General features: G+C 49.4%; 1 protein-coding gene across 3 annotated transcripts in view; it reads right to left on the reverse strand.

The window, feature by feature from the left end:
• DPP6 (dipeptidyl peptidase like 6) overlaps positions 1-17,928 on the reverse strand; it is a 953,748-nt gene that overhangs the window by 604,753 nt on the left and 331,067 nt on the right. The gene's annotated exons all lie outside the window — the stretch shown is intronic.

The following is a 17,928-nucleotide window of genomic DNA, read 5'->3' on the forward strand; positions in this document are numbered from 1 at the left end:
TGCCAAAGCACAGTGAAGGGGCCTTCTGATCTTTTGTCATGGGTTACAGGAGTCTCTTTCATTCTGCATCATTCCTTCAGGTGTGGTTAGTCCTGATGCTTCCGTGCTGGCTTAACACACAGAACTCTTTGGTGGGACTGGAGTGGGGGCGGTCAAAAAGGCCAGGAGCCAGCCTCCACAGGGCATCATCTGCCCTTCCCCTTGGGGTCTCGTCTCTGGCCTTGGGTTCCATCTTGAAGCAGCACACAGATCGCTACTCCCAGAGGGCCATGTTAACTAACTTCCCTTCTCCTCCTGGTCTGCGGCGACTTCTCTTGCTGCTTTCTAAGGTTCTCCGACCTCTTCCTCCCAATTTGGGACCTCTGCCACACTGAAAGGGGCAGTCACAGAATGGAAAGGAATAATCTATGAGCAGGGACCTTTTTAAATTGTGAAATTCTAGATAAATACTAGCCGTACATTTCAGGGACAAGCCATAGTTGGTGACTTTCTTCAAACCTACAGACATCTGTGTCTAACATTCTGTATTCAGTAGAGCTTTTTCCCCCCCTACTACTCACTCTACTGCAGAACACCAAATGGAGACTTCACTTACAGTTAAATGTTTTCCAGAGTGTTCCTTTTTGCAAGCGTCTATGACTTAGTAAAACTAGGATACGTTCTGCCAGCGATGGGTAGAGAAAAGCCATTTATTGTACTTCCCTGCCTTCCTGTGGCTATTGGCTTTGTGGTCAGGGACTGAAGACATAAGCCAAAGAAAAGTAATAATAATAACGATGGTCAGCACGAAAGCACTTTCTAAGAGGCACGGTGATCTGTGAGGCCGGGAGTATTTCAGTGTTTGCTCAACAAAGACTTCTTAGCTTCCTGATCAAATGGCACATGCTAACCTCCCTGTAGTGATTGCAGGATGTTGTCTATATAAAGGTTTTATCTTCAAATTAGCAATGACCTTTTGTTCTTCAAAACTCATTGAACAGAAATGTGCAAATTGCACCTTCAGGAGGGATTAAGTATCATCAAGACTTAAAATTTACTCTCAGGATCCGGGCCCGAGTTGAGTCTACCCCTCAGTGCTCTTCAAAGGCCTGGGGTTTGTAGAAGCGGTGGGACTGCACGGGGACAGGCACCTTGGTTTCCTGGAGAGGCCCTGGGCCAACAGTCAGGGTCTCAGTCCTTCCGCCTCAGCTCCGCCAATTGATAATACGTGTGCCCAGCCTTACCTCTGAGCCTCATTTGCTCTGCTACCAAGTGGCAAAGATAGGATTTTCTGTATTGTTATACCAAGCCCTATGAGTACTATGCATAGTACTCGAGGACCACTGTTATCACAACCATTGCCTGGCCTCTCAGAGAAAGTTGGGTAAGGGGAGGGCTTTTCACTTCAAAACCAATCTGAAGTGTTGGTACGAGAGACGATTCTTGTCAAAAGTGTATCAGCAAACAGACGTATGTACTTTTCACGGGAAAATCGTAGCATAATGTGTTCCAGTGAGTCCAAGCCATGCTTGCTTGAGTGCAGGGTCCTTGGCAAGGGGCCTTGGGCCCATCTATAGGCAGTCTGCAGCCCTGGTCCCATGTTACCTTTCCTAGGCTTAGTCTCACCCTTCCTACCACACTTTACTGCTACTTCCTTTTCTGTAAACCTACGCAGGCATCGCTGCTTTTCTTACTGTCTTCCGCCACAACCTGTATTGAAGGTAGCGTATCACTTAAGTTTTCAGTATATAACCTCCTTTATCATGGCTCATCGTTAAAGCGAAATTTGAAAAGAGTTCTGTACTTGGGTAGCATTCTTGTTCTGTATCAGCTGATAGCTTAATCCCACAGGGAAGACATCCATTTCTTTTTTTTTTTTTAAGGTTTTTTTTTTTTTAATTTATTTTGAGAGGGGTGGGGAGAGAGAGAATCTCAAGCAGTCTCCATGCTGTCACTGCAGAGTCTGATGCAGGGCTCAAACTCATGACCTGAGCCAAAGTCAAGAGTCAGATGCTTAACTGACTGAGCCACCCAGGCGCCCCGTTTAGACATCCATTTCTAAACATCGACAGGGAGCAAGTGTTCTGTATGTAGTGTGTATATGTCTCTGGAAAATGCTCAAAGAAGTTTTCTTCTCCACTGAACACAGGAGGTGACTTCCATTAGCATATTTAGCAGATCCCCAAATGGAAGGGTACAGAGAACCTCTACTGCAGCTGTCAAAGCCCCACACACAGCCTACCTGCAACGCTCCTCACAAGGCAGCCCTGTTAACAGGCAGGCCAGGTGAGCAGACATTACGTATTTGTAGACAAGGCCCAGTTAACTGGAGAGGACAAGGCTGGCCTGGGAACAGAACCAGATGTAAGCAGTATTTCTCAAATACGGGACTGTTTTACATGGTGACTGTGCACACACACACACACACACACACACACACACACACACACACAAAGCAGGCTCACCTTTACCACTTTGCAGGGCATTCTGACGTTTTCTCTTCTATTCGCTTCTGTATGTTTTAAAGATGGTCTCACTGCATCGATCTCCTGATCCACTGGATCTCAAGCATCTGCTCAGAAACCACTGGGGTACAGCACTGGCTTCCGAATGCTGGTAGCAAAGAATTGCCTGAGCGCTCGTCAAAACCAAACATCCTCCACCCTTGTCCGCAGAAATTCTGACCCAGTAACTGTGGGATGCTCTGCAGAATCCTGCACTTTTAACTGACTTCTCAGGGAATGCCACTGGTTTCCAGGCAGTCCTTGGGTACCAGCCCTGAACCAGAACCTGCGTTTTGACTCAGTTCACCTGGCTAGGGGATATTTCTCAGATGGAATCTCATCGCATGTTTCTAAAACGTCAACTAACTTCAACCTGCTCCATGGATGCAGAATATACACTTACCTGAGCCGAAGGCCCCCCCGTCCACAGGCAGGAAGCAGTTGAGGCAAAAATCTGTGGTGATATCAACACAAACCTGTCCCGCTACAAGACAGGAACAGCCTCAACCACAAGCTAATGGCCTGCCAGTGAATGCTGGATGTATGCGTTTTCTGCTGCTGCTGTAACGAACTGCCGTAAAGCTAGTGGCGTAGAGCACGCTCGTTCATCATCACGCGGCCCCACGGGTCCGCCGTCTAGTGTAGCTACGCTAGGGCGGCTGCATTCTCAGGTCCGACAAGGTGGGGTTCAATGTTGGCAGGGCCGTGGTTCTTTCCGGAAGTTCTGGGAAAAATCTGCTTCTAAGCTCATCATCATCTTTTGCTTTCAAGGGTTCTTGTGATTACACTGAGCCCATCCAGATAATCCAAGGTAACCTCCCTACGTTCCGGCCCACTGGTTAGTAACCTTCATTGTACCTGCAAAGTGCCTCTTCCAAGGACTGTAACATACATGTGAAGCCAGGGGGCAGAAGTCATAGGAGCCAAAATTCTGCCTACTGGGCTGATCGGTAACATCATGTTTTGTGTGCAAGACAGTGTTCGATGTTAAGAATAATTCAAGACATTTTAACTGGGAAATAACTCCATATTATGTGATATTAAAAATAAATAAAGATTAAACTAATGTGGTTTTGCCCTATTGAACATCAATTCATCCAGAAGTCTTTCCATAGGCAAATGAATGACTCAAATATAAGGTTTGGTTATACTTTTCAGGGGTTGGAAACCAGCAAGAATCCTCTGAAACTCTCTTGAATAATTTATTTCCATGGCTGGACTTGCCAAAAGGAAGCTCAGAGATGTAGTGATGTGGACAAAAGCACTCTTTAACCACAAAGACCAGCTCCCTTCACCCCTCAACTACCACTGCTGTGTGTGTTCCCCTTGGCTCTGCCGTAGCTCCACACTGGTTTTTTTTTTTTTTTTCATCTGAAAATCAAGGTCTAAGCAATTGGCCTAATCACCACCAGTTTCAACCTCACTGAATTAAAACATGAAGCGGTGGGGTGAAGAAGGGACTCGAGGAAAGAAGAGGGGACAAGAGAGAAGAAAAAATACACAAAAGAAATTGGGTAGAAGTTGTAACAGTTAACAACTATGGTGGGAGGGGGAGGGGGGAGGAGGGGAGGGAAAGGGAGGGGTGGGGAAGGGAAGGGAGGGAAAAGGAAGGGAGAAGAGGGGGGAAGGGGAGAGGAAGGGATCCACAGAACTTGAGAAGCAGGAAATTAACAACTTGCCTTTATGACAGGGATCCAAACCTCCCGGTGAAATATACTACAATAAGTTGTTTAACCTTAGGGATATTGATTTATCTGCAAAGAGCCAGGTTGACAGTAATGAAGAAAGGGTGATAAAAGAAATTTTTAAACAAAACAAGACATTTCCAGTCAAGTCTGTGAACACGGACAGACTCACTCTTAGATACCAACAACATGTATTAGTCTTGGTTTCACAACTAGGAATGAGAGACGCTTTCTTAGCACGTTTCCACTCCAAAGATTAATCTCCAGCGTAAGCCTTTATGCACACCACTCACTAGAGATGTTACACAACCATGAGGACAGAGTCAACAAAACCGAACCGTGCACTTAAAAATGGTAAAGCTGGTGAATTTTTATGCTGTAAGCATTTTCACCCAATACAGACCCATGGCACGCACTACAGATGAATCAGCTCATTTAACTCTCCCCAACCCTGGACGGTTGGCAGACAGGCCCTTTCAATTCTCCAACGGGGAAGCCAAAACTCGGAGAAAGGCAGAGATAGGTCCAAGGTCGTGCAGCCAATGGGTGGTGAGGCTGACATTCAAAACAAAACAGTGTGATTCAGGTCCCTTGGACGTAACCATGTTATTCTTTCTCCCCCAAGGAAAACCGGAAATAGAAAAAGGAAATAAATATATTTTAAAAATAATCTATGACCAGAAGGATGCTGGAGAGGCATGTGTGGGAAACTGGACATCTTAAGGAACAACCTGTGTCTCTGGGGAAGCAAGCAGAAGGTCATCACAGGCAAGGATTTACCCTAGGAGTTTCAGCGTTTAGCTTTGCACAGGGCGCACGGAACAACTGTGTACAGCTACTGTGGGTAGCAGAGCCCTGCCCCTCTGAGGCACCCCGCTGCCTGCACCCCCGTGGCGTTCCTGTGTGAGCCCCAAGGACAGGGAAGCCTGACTCACTAAAATGTGGACCCCGTCTCTGCCCCCTTCACTGAGACAGACAGACAAACTGAAGTTAGAGGGGCCATCTGTCAGCTCATCGTAGGGCTGGTCAGTGGCAAGGACAACAGAAGGGGGTGGGGAAGGGAGGTGGGAGAGACTGATGAGAAGGGGAGAGAGGTTGAGGGTGGCAGAGGAAGGGAGAGTGAGTACAGAGAGGCCAGGGAAAGAGCTGGGGCATCAGGAAGGGAAGAATGGAGGGAAAGGAGGTAGGGATGTGAGTGGGGGTAAGATCCTTACACGAAACAAGGAGTGTCCCCTTCCATCTCTGGGATCGGCTCTCAGGACCCAAATACCCAGGTTGGAGGCACTGCAACTCTGAACTCTTCCCTTTACGTAGATTCTTCAGGACCCACTGGGAACAAAACTGCCATGCCTGCATTTCACTTAGAACTTGTCTTACTTGTTCTTCCGAATCCCCATTCCTTAAAACCAACAATGGGGACTTTCACTGGACCCATGCTTGCACGGTCAGAAATCATCTTTTTTATACAAACAGATCCTGGTGAGAGAGGTTGCGATAAATTAACCGGGGCTCCAATGAGGTCAAGAAACAAACTCTATTTGCCAAAATTCCCCTGAAAGGAATTAGGGTGGTTAGGATCTGAGATTCATTCTAACGTAACCCACCAGGAAATCCATTTACCCCTAACGAGCATTCTTCAAGGCAAAAATAGCCTGCTCTTTGCTACAGTTCTTTTCCGATTATGGATTTTTCACAAACAAAATAGATTTCTCGATGAAGACACACTTGGAAATAACATCTTCCGTTAAAGCAGTCCACAAGTCTCTAAGCTGAAGTCTCCAATCACACAGCCCGTCCTAACTTCCGGAGCTGAGGCCGAGGACCTCTAGAGGCTGGGAGGTCAGGTGCAAGGGAGACACCAAATATCCCAATGTGCAGATCTGTGTGGCCAATGGCAACGCCCAAGCTTCTGACAATGTGATGCATTTTTTTTTTTTTTAATTTTGAGAGAGAGAGAGAGAGAGAGAGAGAGCCAGGCAGGGGCAGAGAGAGGGAGACAGAGAGAATCACAAGCAGGGTTTATGGGTCTCAAACCCATGAACCATGCAACCGCGACCTGAGCAGAAGTCAGATGATTAACCGACTGAGGCACCCCCAGGCACCCCCATCTGGACCATTCTTAAGTCACCTCATCACATGACAGTCTGTTGAAATGACACTGGCTCATGTAGTCCTATCTTGAGAAATTATTATCCTAGAGGCTCTGCAATTTAAGGAATCAGGGACACTATTTAGTTTCAATTTCACACACACACACACACACACACACACACACACACACACACACGGAATAGGATGGGAATACTAAGAAATGCTGGGGGCCTTTCGGATGTCACAGGTTTTGGCGAGGACTCGTCGGGGATTACAAAGGTAGACAGTGAGGCTAGAAGTGTTCCAGAGCCTTCCCTACTTGGACCTCAACCGTCACAAAGCTCTCAGTAAGGACAGGCTTTGTTCTGCTCGGCTCATTATGGCCTTCTTAGGCCTGGGGATTAAGAGATACAAACCTCCAGTTATAAAATAAATAAATCACGGGGTGAGAAGTACAGCATAGGGAATATAGTCAATAATATTACAATAACGTTGTGTGGTGACAGACAGTGACCACACCCACTGTGCTGAGCATTGCGTCATGTACAGAACTGTCGATTCACTATGTTGTACACCTGAGACTAAAATAATGTTCTGTGTTCACTATTCTTTAAAAAAAAATCTTTTAAGAGAGAAAGGGAGAGACTATTGACGTTACAGACCCGCACAAAGGCCACATCAAACACCTGTGTCAGAGAAACTAAACCTCACCCTGAGCCTAGAGACCGGCTGTCTGCTGGTGACACATCAGCCTTGGTTTTGATCACCGCCTCTGCCTGGGCTCCGAAGGGCAGATCACAGTGCGTATTGCCCTTCCTCACGCTAAAGGAGATGAAGTGTGGCCCAGAACTATGGGCAGTGTATTTTCTTTACCTTCTTTCCCATTTTCCATGGAGGGTAGACCAGCAGGCCGTACGGGTGATCAATGTGTTTATGTGTCTGTCTCTGTGTCCCTGGATTAGATGGCTGGCCTAGATAAAACAGCTCATTTATTTTATTGATCCATGTATCCACCTAGAGCAGGGATAATAAGGCCTTCTGGGCCGTTCTCTCCTCCTGTCTGGGTTGCCATGGTCTCAGGGTCCCAGGACCCAGAGCTGCAAAGGTTTTCACCGCAGTGGCCCCACACCCTCCTCGGAGGCTGCCCTCCCCGGCGTTACCTTCAGCCGCCCATCTGTCTGAGCGTCTGCCTCTGCCTCAATTGAATCTAATAGAAAGAAACAGATTTACTCACTGATAAGGGCTCACAAATGAGATTGGACGGGGGCCCGGAAAGCAGCGTCAGGAGGCAAGTTGCCCGACAGGTGTGAGATGGGCAAGTGTCCCCGGGGACGCACAGCAGCATCTGTGCGGAGGACTCGGTACCTGCGGCCCTGGCAGACTGCCAGGCTTCACGAAAAGTCAAAGTGGGCTGATGTGGCCACGAATCTGCACCCTTCTCGTTACAGGCTCGAGGCTTTTGAGCCACATGCTTAATTTTGCTTGAGCCTCACTGTGCCGAGCAGCTTATACACAGGAAGCTGTGGTTAGCAAAATGACAGTCAGCACATTAACTGAAAACTCTGGATTCTTCTCGCTGTATCAACCCAAGAGCCAATGTTGCAGGGCCTGAGCGATGCCCCTTGAAAGCAGCTACCGTATGCTCGGCAGGTGACAGCACAGAGAGGGTCTGCACTGACTGGGATGTGGAGGACACAGGACAGCCCTCCCGGGAAGCGCCGGGTGTTGAGTGACTGAGACCCCTCGGGAGGACAGTTGCTTCTAGAGGCTGCAAAACGCTGATGCAGAGTTTAGCTCCTGCAATCTCGGGATCCGGCTTAAAATATGAAAGCATTTCCGAGTGATCATTTGCCTGGGGCAAAATACATTACCTCAGCAAATAAGCTCACGGTAAGACACGGGGAGCGTCAGCTTAACACATTCTACGAGTGGCTTTGCTCAGAACTCACCAGGCACCCGTGGGCCCGTGTGCACGCCCAAGTTTGGCACTAGAAAATGCCACCTGCGGACCCACAGTTTCTCCGCGTGGCTACGCTCTGAAACAGGGCGGTTTCTTTTTTGAGATTCACTTTTTATTTCTCTGCCCACCCTCTCCTCAATGCCTTACATACCATACCCGGTCCCCTTGAACAATCAACAGTTGTTAATTATCGGACGGGAAGGCAGGGCCGACACCCAGATAAACTGGGGCAGAGGGCAGGCTCCCGGTTGGTGGCTGTCCTGAGGACGTGCCCACCCTGTGCGCAGACACACAGGGGTGCACGGGACGAGATTCTGCTCACCGAAGTCCACACAGGAGCACACAGACGCCTGCCATTTAATTTTAAACTCTTGGATGGAAAATACCTCCCTCTTGGCTTCTACGCCCCAAACGTCCAGAACAGGGCTGGGCTTTGGAAAGATACTTAGCGGATCCTTGCTGCCTCGTATGGGAATGGGCAAGGCTGCCTTCCGACACAAACAAGTGAGTAACTTACTCCCTACGACTCAATAAAGGAACACGGATTTTATCTTGTGCAAACGTGAGGACTTGAGAACAGAAAACAGCCCTCACCATCTGCATTTGCACGTGTGTGCTGTCCAGCTGACCCACGGGAGTGCATCCTGAGAAAAGTCACAAGCTCCGATGAACGATACTCCTTCCAGGTCCCCAGCGTTCCTCCCCTCTGGGCCGCGTGTCAGAATCCACAGCAGACCCACCTGAGCGGTGCCGCTGATCAGGGGGACAGGAGGCAGAAGGAATATCAGATCTCATCGGCTGAAGTGATGCTGAGTGTCCTTAGCAGGAGACTGGACATCATTTTGCTGTCTTCGCAGTGACTGCAGCTAACGTGTGCCTGTAGAATGTTTCCAGCTTTCCTTCTCTGCACAAGTAACGACCCATAGATTCCTTTCTTCTCTCGAAGGGTCTGCTGTTGGCCCCACCCAACATCATAGACAGAAACACTGAAGAGAACACACAGGTTGGAAGAGTGCGGCACCGAGAAGGGGCTGGACACGCTGTGGGGCCAGGGGGAGCGTCGGCCAAGAGATGCCCCGGACAAGCAGCGGAGAGCCAAGTCAGGAGGGTGAGGCTCTGCGGGTCTGGGGAGCTCCCGGCCACCGTTCACCTGCACCCTGCAGAGATGCTGGCTACTCTGGGGGAGCTGCCCCCAGCACTAGCAGCTCCTGGCTGCGACACCTATGACAGCGAGGTCGGCCGGGAGGACAACGGTGCGTGTGATACAAGCGCTTCCATCCGACTTGGGGAGCACCGCGGAGATCGAGTAGTGCTGAACCTGACACAGCGCCCGGGAAGTGGGGCTCCCCCCTCATACATCCGCTTGCCGAGTGATCGAATTAATGATGTAGACACGGAAGGGAGGGCAGAGAAGAAACAGGGAGGCGCACAGGGTCCTCATCAGAGAGGACACTCCGGAAGGGTCAGCTCATGGCCTGCCTCGCGCAGCAAGCCTGGAGGACCGCTGGGTCTCCGGACTTCCTCTCCTCTGGAATCACCTGCAGAACCGGAGGTCCATGCTCTCCTCTGACATGCACAGGGGACAGCCCCCTGTCTCTGATGGGTCCATGTCCCTCCCCCCAGCAAGACCGTGCGCCGTGTGAAGGCAGGTACACTCACCCACTGACAACACTCATTCTCTTTTCCCCTTGGAGCCTCACCCCGGACCTCTGGCAGCAGGTCGGGGGGGGGGGGGGTGCTGGGGGTCACGTCAAGTGGTAGGAGCCGAACCTACAGAGTCACCATCCTAAACAATTTTCATCCTCAAGAGCAGAGGCTTCTGAGCAACCCTGGCAACCGGTGGGGCTTTCTAGAAACACACTCTCTGCGTTCTGCTGTCGGGGTTTGGGGTTCAGTAGCTCAGGGCAGGTGTCCCGGCTCTGCATTCTCAGTGGTTCTTCAGAGCACGGCGGTGGCTGCAGCCTGTCCCTTGCTGTGCCGGATCTCCCTGCCACTTGTCTATGTCCTGTCATATCTTCTCCTTTCCCCTTCTGAGGCCTGAGCACTCCCTCCCAGCTCCTGAGTCCCCATTCTTCCCTCCTGGTTCTCCATCCCGCTCATCCCCGGCCCTCAGTGATGAGATCCAGAGGTGGCCCCTCGGAGGGGACCTTGCAGACAACCCTGCGCCCCCACGCGCACTGCAAGTCCTAGCGAAGGGTCTGAGTCGGGAGGCAGTGATCTACACCCACCCTCCCTGGGCTTCTCCCTCAGCATCAGCAGGGGCTGCACACAGAGGTCCTCTGACCAATCCGGAACCCGGGGCGCAAGAAAGTCTCAAGCCGGAGGTATTTCATAAGACTGTAGACTCCAACTGGAATTAAGAGTTGGAGAAAGGGGCCAAATCCCAGTTAGGAAGAAAAGCTTCTTTAAAATATTGCAGAATACATTGCCCTGGGGATGCCTGGGAGAGAAGACATTTTAAGACACACACACACACAGTAAACTGACCAAGAAAGACCGCAAGAGAGCCATGAGTTGGAGAAAAGCCAAATATCTTGATATTGCTTAGTTTAAATGAGTGTTTGATGCCTGGAGGAGGAGGCTCCAATATTTTCAAACACAGTTCACTTTTAAAATTGAACAGGTTCTCTCTGAGATATAAAATGCCCAATTTAATTTGAAGGCATAAAAATGACCAGTCAAGGTGTCACCGGAACCCAGTAAAGTGCCTGGCCAAGGCCTGGCATTGTTTACTTGCTGAACAAATAAAGGAATGAATTGGACAAGAAGACAGAAGGCACCAAAGAAGTAATGGGATACTGTACAGAATCTTTAATAGAAGACATTTCTTTAAATGCAAGCTCAGTGCCTACATTTCACACCAGTCTTCTTGACTGCTGGGTCTCCAGACTGTCCATTATAAAATCCAGTGGTCGTGTCCTCATAAAGACTTGTTCAGACCTGTTCATAGCAGCCTTATTCATAGCAGACAAAATACGGAACCCACTAAGCATCCCTCAAATGACGAATGGACGAAGAAAATGTGCCGTTACGACCATACAGTAGGGAATTGTTCAGCCATAAATAGAAATGAGTTCTGATCCGTGCTACCACATGGATGAATCTCGAAAGCATTATTCTAAGCGAAGAAAGTCATTTACCCAAGAACACAAGTGATAGGATTCCATGTAAACGATGACCAGAAGAGGCAAATAGAGACAAAAAATAACTAGAGGTTATGCGGAGCCGGGGGAGGGATAGATGAAAAGTGACTGCTAACGGATATAAGGTTTCTTGTCGGGGGATAAAAATAGCCCAAAACTGGATTAAGGGGATTGTTGCACACTTCTGTGAATGTACTAAAAACCACTGAATTCTACCCTTTATTTTAAAAAAAAATTTTTTTTAATGTTTTTATTTATTTTTGAGACAGAGAGACAGAGCATGAGCAGGGGAGGGGCAGAGAGAGAGGGAGACACAGAATCCGAAGCAGGCTCCAGGCTCTGAGCCGTCAGCCCAGAGCCCGACGCGGGGCTCATACCCACGGACTATGAGATCATGACCTGAGCTGAAGTCAAACACTCAACCGACTGAGCCACCCAGGCGCCCCATGAATTCTACCCTTTAAAAGGGGGGATTGGAGTACATAAATCTTACCTCAGTGAATCTGGAAAACAAATGTAATGGCCAGTGTGAAACACCATATTAAATCAAACACGATGATGATGTTTAAGTAGGACTATGGAGATAATCACGGTCATTGCTGGTTTTATGGCACTTCGTGAAACATCACGGATGTGAGAGAGGACGTTCGATGACTTAATTCCTGGAGGGGTGGGGCAGAGAGAGAGAGGTGGGAGGGAGAGCCCGAGGGCACCACAGAAAGCTAGACACCTATAAGCTACGCACAGATGGTCAGGCCGCGGCGGCCTGTCCGGCTGGACCGTGAAAGGGGCCAGGCTGCAGGTGCTGGGAAGAGGCTCCACCTGGCCGCTCAGAATAGGATGCCTCGTGGTGGTGGCCACGCCAGGCAGGTAGAAGGGTCAGCGATGTCACAAAAGGCTATTTGGTAGAGAGGAGGGCCTGGCGCCCAGGGAACAGGAGTCCTGTCTGTGAGGACAGAGAACAGGAAGGCGAGGCCTAGTCAAGAGGGAGAAAGTGCCAGCCAAGGCAGATGGGACCTGTCTCCCCCACCGCACCTCCGTGGCCCAGGTGCCTCCCCGCTACCCTGTTGCCGCCCCAAGTCCCACTAACGCTCTCCGACCACAGCCCACCTACCCCCCAGCCCCACTGGATGAATTCACTGAAATAAGAAAGCAAGCGTCTCACCGCAGCTCTCACGCAAGCATCCGCCCCACAAATCAGGACGCGACGATCGGCGTGTGAACCGCAGCCCGTACACATCTTACGAAACCGTTTTAGGAAGACCCGAGGTGGCAAGCATTTCTGGAAGAGATGGGTACCGCTAAGCCACCGTTGTGGGTTATTTGGTTAGGCCAGGAGACAAAACCGGAAACGGTAAAGATGACGAAAGGGCGATTCAAAATGGAAAAGAAACGATGGAACAACAAAAGATCCACCACCGAAGGCCACAACCCGCTCGAAGCACTGGGGTACGGGACTCCCAGCCGCCAGCTTCCACCCTGCACCTGGGTGGGAGCCACAAGCTCCGGCTTTGCCCGGCGCCCAGGGGCAGGCAGACCCAGGGAAGACAATGGGACCCTCGGAAGAATAACGGCAGCTTGCTAACCGTACTGCATGCATTCAAGAGTTCAACCACCCTCAACAACTCACTTAGCAACCCGTAAGTGTGTATGAAAATAAACAGGTCATTCATCCAACAAGAGCCAAGGACCCGATGCTCGTCTTTGGATTGGGTTGCTGCCCCCCAACAGACACTCAGACTCCACAAGCACAAACACACTCAGGACCACGTTTGGGGAAGCTCAGGTCTAAACCAACCCCCCACTCTACACCAGTGTGTCCCTAAAGCCCCAACCCAGGGCTCTTTCTTCCCAGACAGGCCCTTTGCCCTTCTCCACGGCACCACGGAGCTCTCGGGAGAGGTTCCTAACCCCAGTGGGTTTTTGGAAGAGGCAGAGAACAACAACAAAAAAGTGTTGATCGTTAAACGAAACCTTCTTCGGAATCGCCTTAGGACCAGAATATGTTTGCAAGTACCCAGGATACGGGAGAGAGATAAAATCATCAACTTTCCATTTTCTTTCAGATTATTTTGTCACCCGGGTGGATGAACTCGTGAAATGCACACAGACCTGTCCGGTTCTCTCTTTCTCCTCGTGGACCAATCAATGGTCTCTAATGCTCTTGTCTTGGGCTTTTCAGAGGCGACCAAGGGAACAGGCAACAGCCCCACCGCGTGACTTCTTTGGGAAGGTTCATATCACCTTGGGCTCTGGCCCGTGGCCTGGAAAATTGAGCAAAATGCCGCTCTCTTAGGGAAAAAAGGAAGGCTGAAGCCTGACGGTGTGGCATCTGCCCCCTCCCGTCCCCGAAACAAAACGTGGGACTTGGAGCGTCTGAGCCTCCGTCCCCTCAACGTCACACGCGGGAGGGGACGTGTTCTCTTCCCAAACTCACGGAGCCAGGCTTCTGTGTGCTCTCTGAACAGGTGCGCGTTCCCTACAACTGTACTGTGCTCTTCTGTTCACCTGAACGTTTATATCCACAGCCAAACAATAAACCCAAGGATCTAGCTTTATCTGTGTTCCGTCTACCTCCTTTCAATGTCTAGGACACGTCCGTTAAAACAAAAACGTTTCTTTCAGAGGGAGAAAGAGAACGCGGGAATTTCAGCTAGCAGCAGGCCCAGGGGTCACCACGGTCTAAGGGTCACAAAGCACGCGTTCCCACGGCTGCAGACCACGGATGTAGCGCCACAGAAGGCATTCGTGGTCCCCACTCAGGGAAGACGCTCCTGCGGCCGCCGTGAAATCCGTTTTCCAGGGGGCCTACCGGATGTGCCCTGTGTTTTGGTTAATACAGACATGTCCTTTGGCGTTCATAGGGAACATCATTTTATCTGTGCTTAAAAAGAGATAAAGGAAATGGGGCCGTGGAGCCCCGTTTGGCTGCTTCTAGGCCTCCTGAGCCCGAGACTGGCTGGAAGTGAGCCCCGGTATCAGAGCCACGACTGCTCCCCGGGGAAGCCCTGACGTGACGCCCACCAGAGAGGGGGCCTGTGCTTCCAGCAGGGCCACCCTGGTTTCTCCTCTCAGGCTCCCCTCTCCTGAGAGCTCACCCTCTGAGACTCATCCCCGGAGCCTCCCTGAGAGACCTGGAGAAAAGCCAGGAGTAGAGGTTCGGTAAAACCCAGCATGACCTCCTCCTCCAGGAGGGACTCCCAGATGACAAGGCACCTGGGGCAGCCTGGGAAAGGGAAGGTGCGGTGCACGGGTTCAAGAGTCTATGAAAACCTAGGCCACATACAAGGTAAAGAGCAAAGAACACCAAGGCCTGGACAGAAAGGAAAACTGGAGCCGAAGGGTCATCACGGCGGCTCTGGTCTCAAAAAGGCAAAGCTGGGGCATCTGACCCTTGATTTCGGCTCAGGTCATGGTCTCACGGTTCGTGGGATCGAGCCCCGTGTCAGGATCTACGGCGACAGGGAGGAACCTGCTTGGGATTCTCTCTCTCCCTCCCTCTCTGCCCCTCTCTTGCTTGCTCGCACTCTCTGTTTCTCAAAATAAATGAACTGAAAAACTTATCGTAAGAAAAGGCAAAGCGGAGGAAATGACAGGGAGCCTCTGGAAGGGGGTTGCAGGGCTGTAGCACGTTTCGCTGACTCTGGAGTGTGCTCGACACATAGGCCTCCGTCAGTTTTAAAGCACCAAGTATCTTAATTCTGAGAGTCATAGGCACTTAACCACACACGATCGTCTTCAAAAGGAGAGCAACTTCTTGAGGTCAGATGACTCCCGTGTTCTTGGCACGTCTTCTCCTGGGGCTAAATGGTGTGTTAAGCGAGCCCTGTACTGAATTGTATTAGGATGGCAATGTCATTGCCGAGATGACAAAGAGAAGTGGGTTTCGGATTAATTAACTATCTGCCTGAAAGCTATTTTCCAAGTCACCTCTCTCTCTCTGCCTTCTGGAAACGAGTGTAACATCTGGGTTAGAAACACCAAAGCCTCAGTCCAAGCCAAAGTTTGGTGGGTATGCAGTTTGGTGCATGCCGCATTTGGGAAACGAGTTTATAAAACTCCCCACATTCTCCATCACCATTCGTCAGCGACAGCCTGCCAGACGACAGAGGCAGCGTCTACGGGACAGGTGCCATCTTGGCCATTTATCTTCCAGATAGCCCAGGGCACCCCTCACGTTGGTCTTTCCAAGACAGTGCACACAGCATGGACTAGGAGACACTCCTCACTCATTTCAAGATACTTTGTCAGATGGGCGTCTGAGTGGCTTAGTCAGTTAAGCGTCCGACTTCAGCTCAGGTCACGATCTCACCGTTTGCGAGTTCAAGCCCCGCGTCGGGCTCTGTGCTGACAGCTCAGAGCCTGGAGCCTGCTTCGGGTTCTGTGTCTCCCTCTCTCTCTGCCCCTCCCCTGCTCACCCTCTGTCTCTCTGTCTCTCTCAAAAATAAATGAAGATTGGGGCGCCTGGGTGGCGCAGTCGGTTAAGCATCCGACTTCAGCCAGGTCACGATCTCGCGGTCCGTGAGTTCAAGCCCTGCGTCAGGCTCTGGGCTGATGGCTCAGAGCCTGGAGCCTGTTTCCGATTCTGTGTCTCCCTCTCTCTCTGCCCCTCCCCCGTTCATGCTATGTCTCTCTCTGTCCCAAAAATAAATAAAAAACTTTGAAAAAAAATTAAAATAAAATAAAAATAAAAATAAATGAAGATTAAAAAAAATTAAAGATAGTTTTCAGAGAAAAATAAATGGCTCTTCACTCTGAGCTCAGAAAGCCTGAGCATGTTGGAAATAAGTTACCCTTTTTTTAGCACAATAAGATAACGCATAGAATAACACATAATGGCTGTTTGGGGTGTTTCGTGGCTCCACACAGGTGTTAGTGTTATTTGTCTTTGTTGGGTAACATTATGGGTAACCGTATTCAAATTAAAAAAAAAAAATCAAAAAAAATATATACAATAAATATGTAAGAAAATAAAAGGATCTGATACCAATATAAAAATAAACTGAAAGTTTTCCATCTGAAATGCTGGTATTTTGTAATGTTCACTAGACAAGTAGTGAATAAATTCAATAAAAGTAAAACACACACACACACACACACACACACACACACACACACACAAAACGGCCTAAAAGAAGTTACTATACGTCCTTGAGGACTCGGGTTTCATTTACGGACGATCATTGGACAACTGGCTCAGGACAGAGGAGCTCACAATCACCGAACCCGGAGCGAGAAGTCCTGAGTCCCACTCATAGTTTTGCTCCTTCGTGCTCTGGACTGGGTGACACTTAACCTCTCCACGTGTGATTGACTATCCGATGGGGTCCCTGAAGCCATATTTGTGAAGATCAATCTCAATAATCTGTATAGAATACGCAGCATTGGTAGGAACTCTCCCATTTTTCACACCACGTAGACTTGTCTATGGAGTATCTGTGGGCACACGGTCTCCCCGACTTCTCTGTGACCAAGTTCATGCTTGTCCAGCAGATTGGGTAAGGTGAGGAGTTGAGATTTTATTTTTGTTGGAGGAAAGGGCAGCTCTTCGTACCTCATAAATATTACCTTTTGATTTATACAACCTCATTCATCTGATCTGAAAAAGCAGAGGACATCAAAGATGGCCACATGAACATTCTGGATTTTACTTCTGACACTGAAGAAAGGCAGACACCCTCAGGCCGGTGGCGAGGACGATGCCCCAGCTAGAAGCCATCCAGCTGTTCACAGAGCGCCCGTCCTTTGTAGTCAAAGGATAGAAGGTGCCAGGCGGCTGGTCTGCGGGCAGAATACGGAGGTATGTGAATACTACCGATCCAGGGGGAAACATCATACAGAAAAGGGAGGTAATAATAATACTCCGTCACATACTGCTTTGACCAACAGTGAAATAACTACGTGAGGTGGAAGGTGAAGCTAGGTGAAAAGTGCTAGAAAAAGATTTAACCTTCACCTGTTACGATAGGAAAGTGACAGGTAACATCTCAATAGATACATACCCTCATTTAAGTACATTACTGAGAAACATTTAAGTAGAGGCCAGGAAAAAAAAAAAAACCCAGCAAGAATTAAAAACGTTAGCCTTTGCGGAGCAAAACGTGGCACAGGGACTGTTCTTCCAATATGAGTGTTGTTGTAATACACAATTTACCAGTTTCGTGTGTGCATTACCGCAGAAAACATAAAAACACAGGACGGTTTTAAAGGAAAAGCAAACTCAGAGCAGAAAACAATCGGAGAATCGGCTCTTATTCACGGAGAGCTTCTCATCTGGTAGGTTTCGCATCTCTTCATCTTTCTAGAAACAGAAACTGGGTGGGGAACGGCAGGTCTGTGTGGGACTCAGGCCTGAAATTCTCCCCAGGTTCCTCACACACGTTAGGCAGACAGAATGTGTGGTGGTTTAATTCGCTGAGTTGGCATTACCCGATTTCTTCTTCTGTGGCTCAGAAAACGTAGATGAGGGTGTTTCATATATATATATATGGAAAATTATGTATGTCCTCAAGTATTTCAACTCTGGTGTGCTGAGTAAAAACGTTCAGAATAACCAAAATGTGAAC

This window comes from Neofelis nebulosa, chromosome 4 (genome assembly GCF_028018385.1).
Source record: "Neofelis nebulosa isolate mNeoNeb1 chromosome 4, mNeoNeb1.pri, whole genome shotgun sequence".
NCBI lineage: Eukaryota > Metazoa > Chordata > Mammalia > Carnivora > Felidae > Neofelis > Neofelis nebulosa.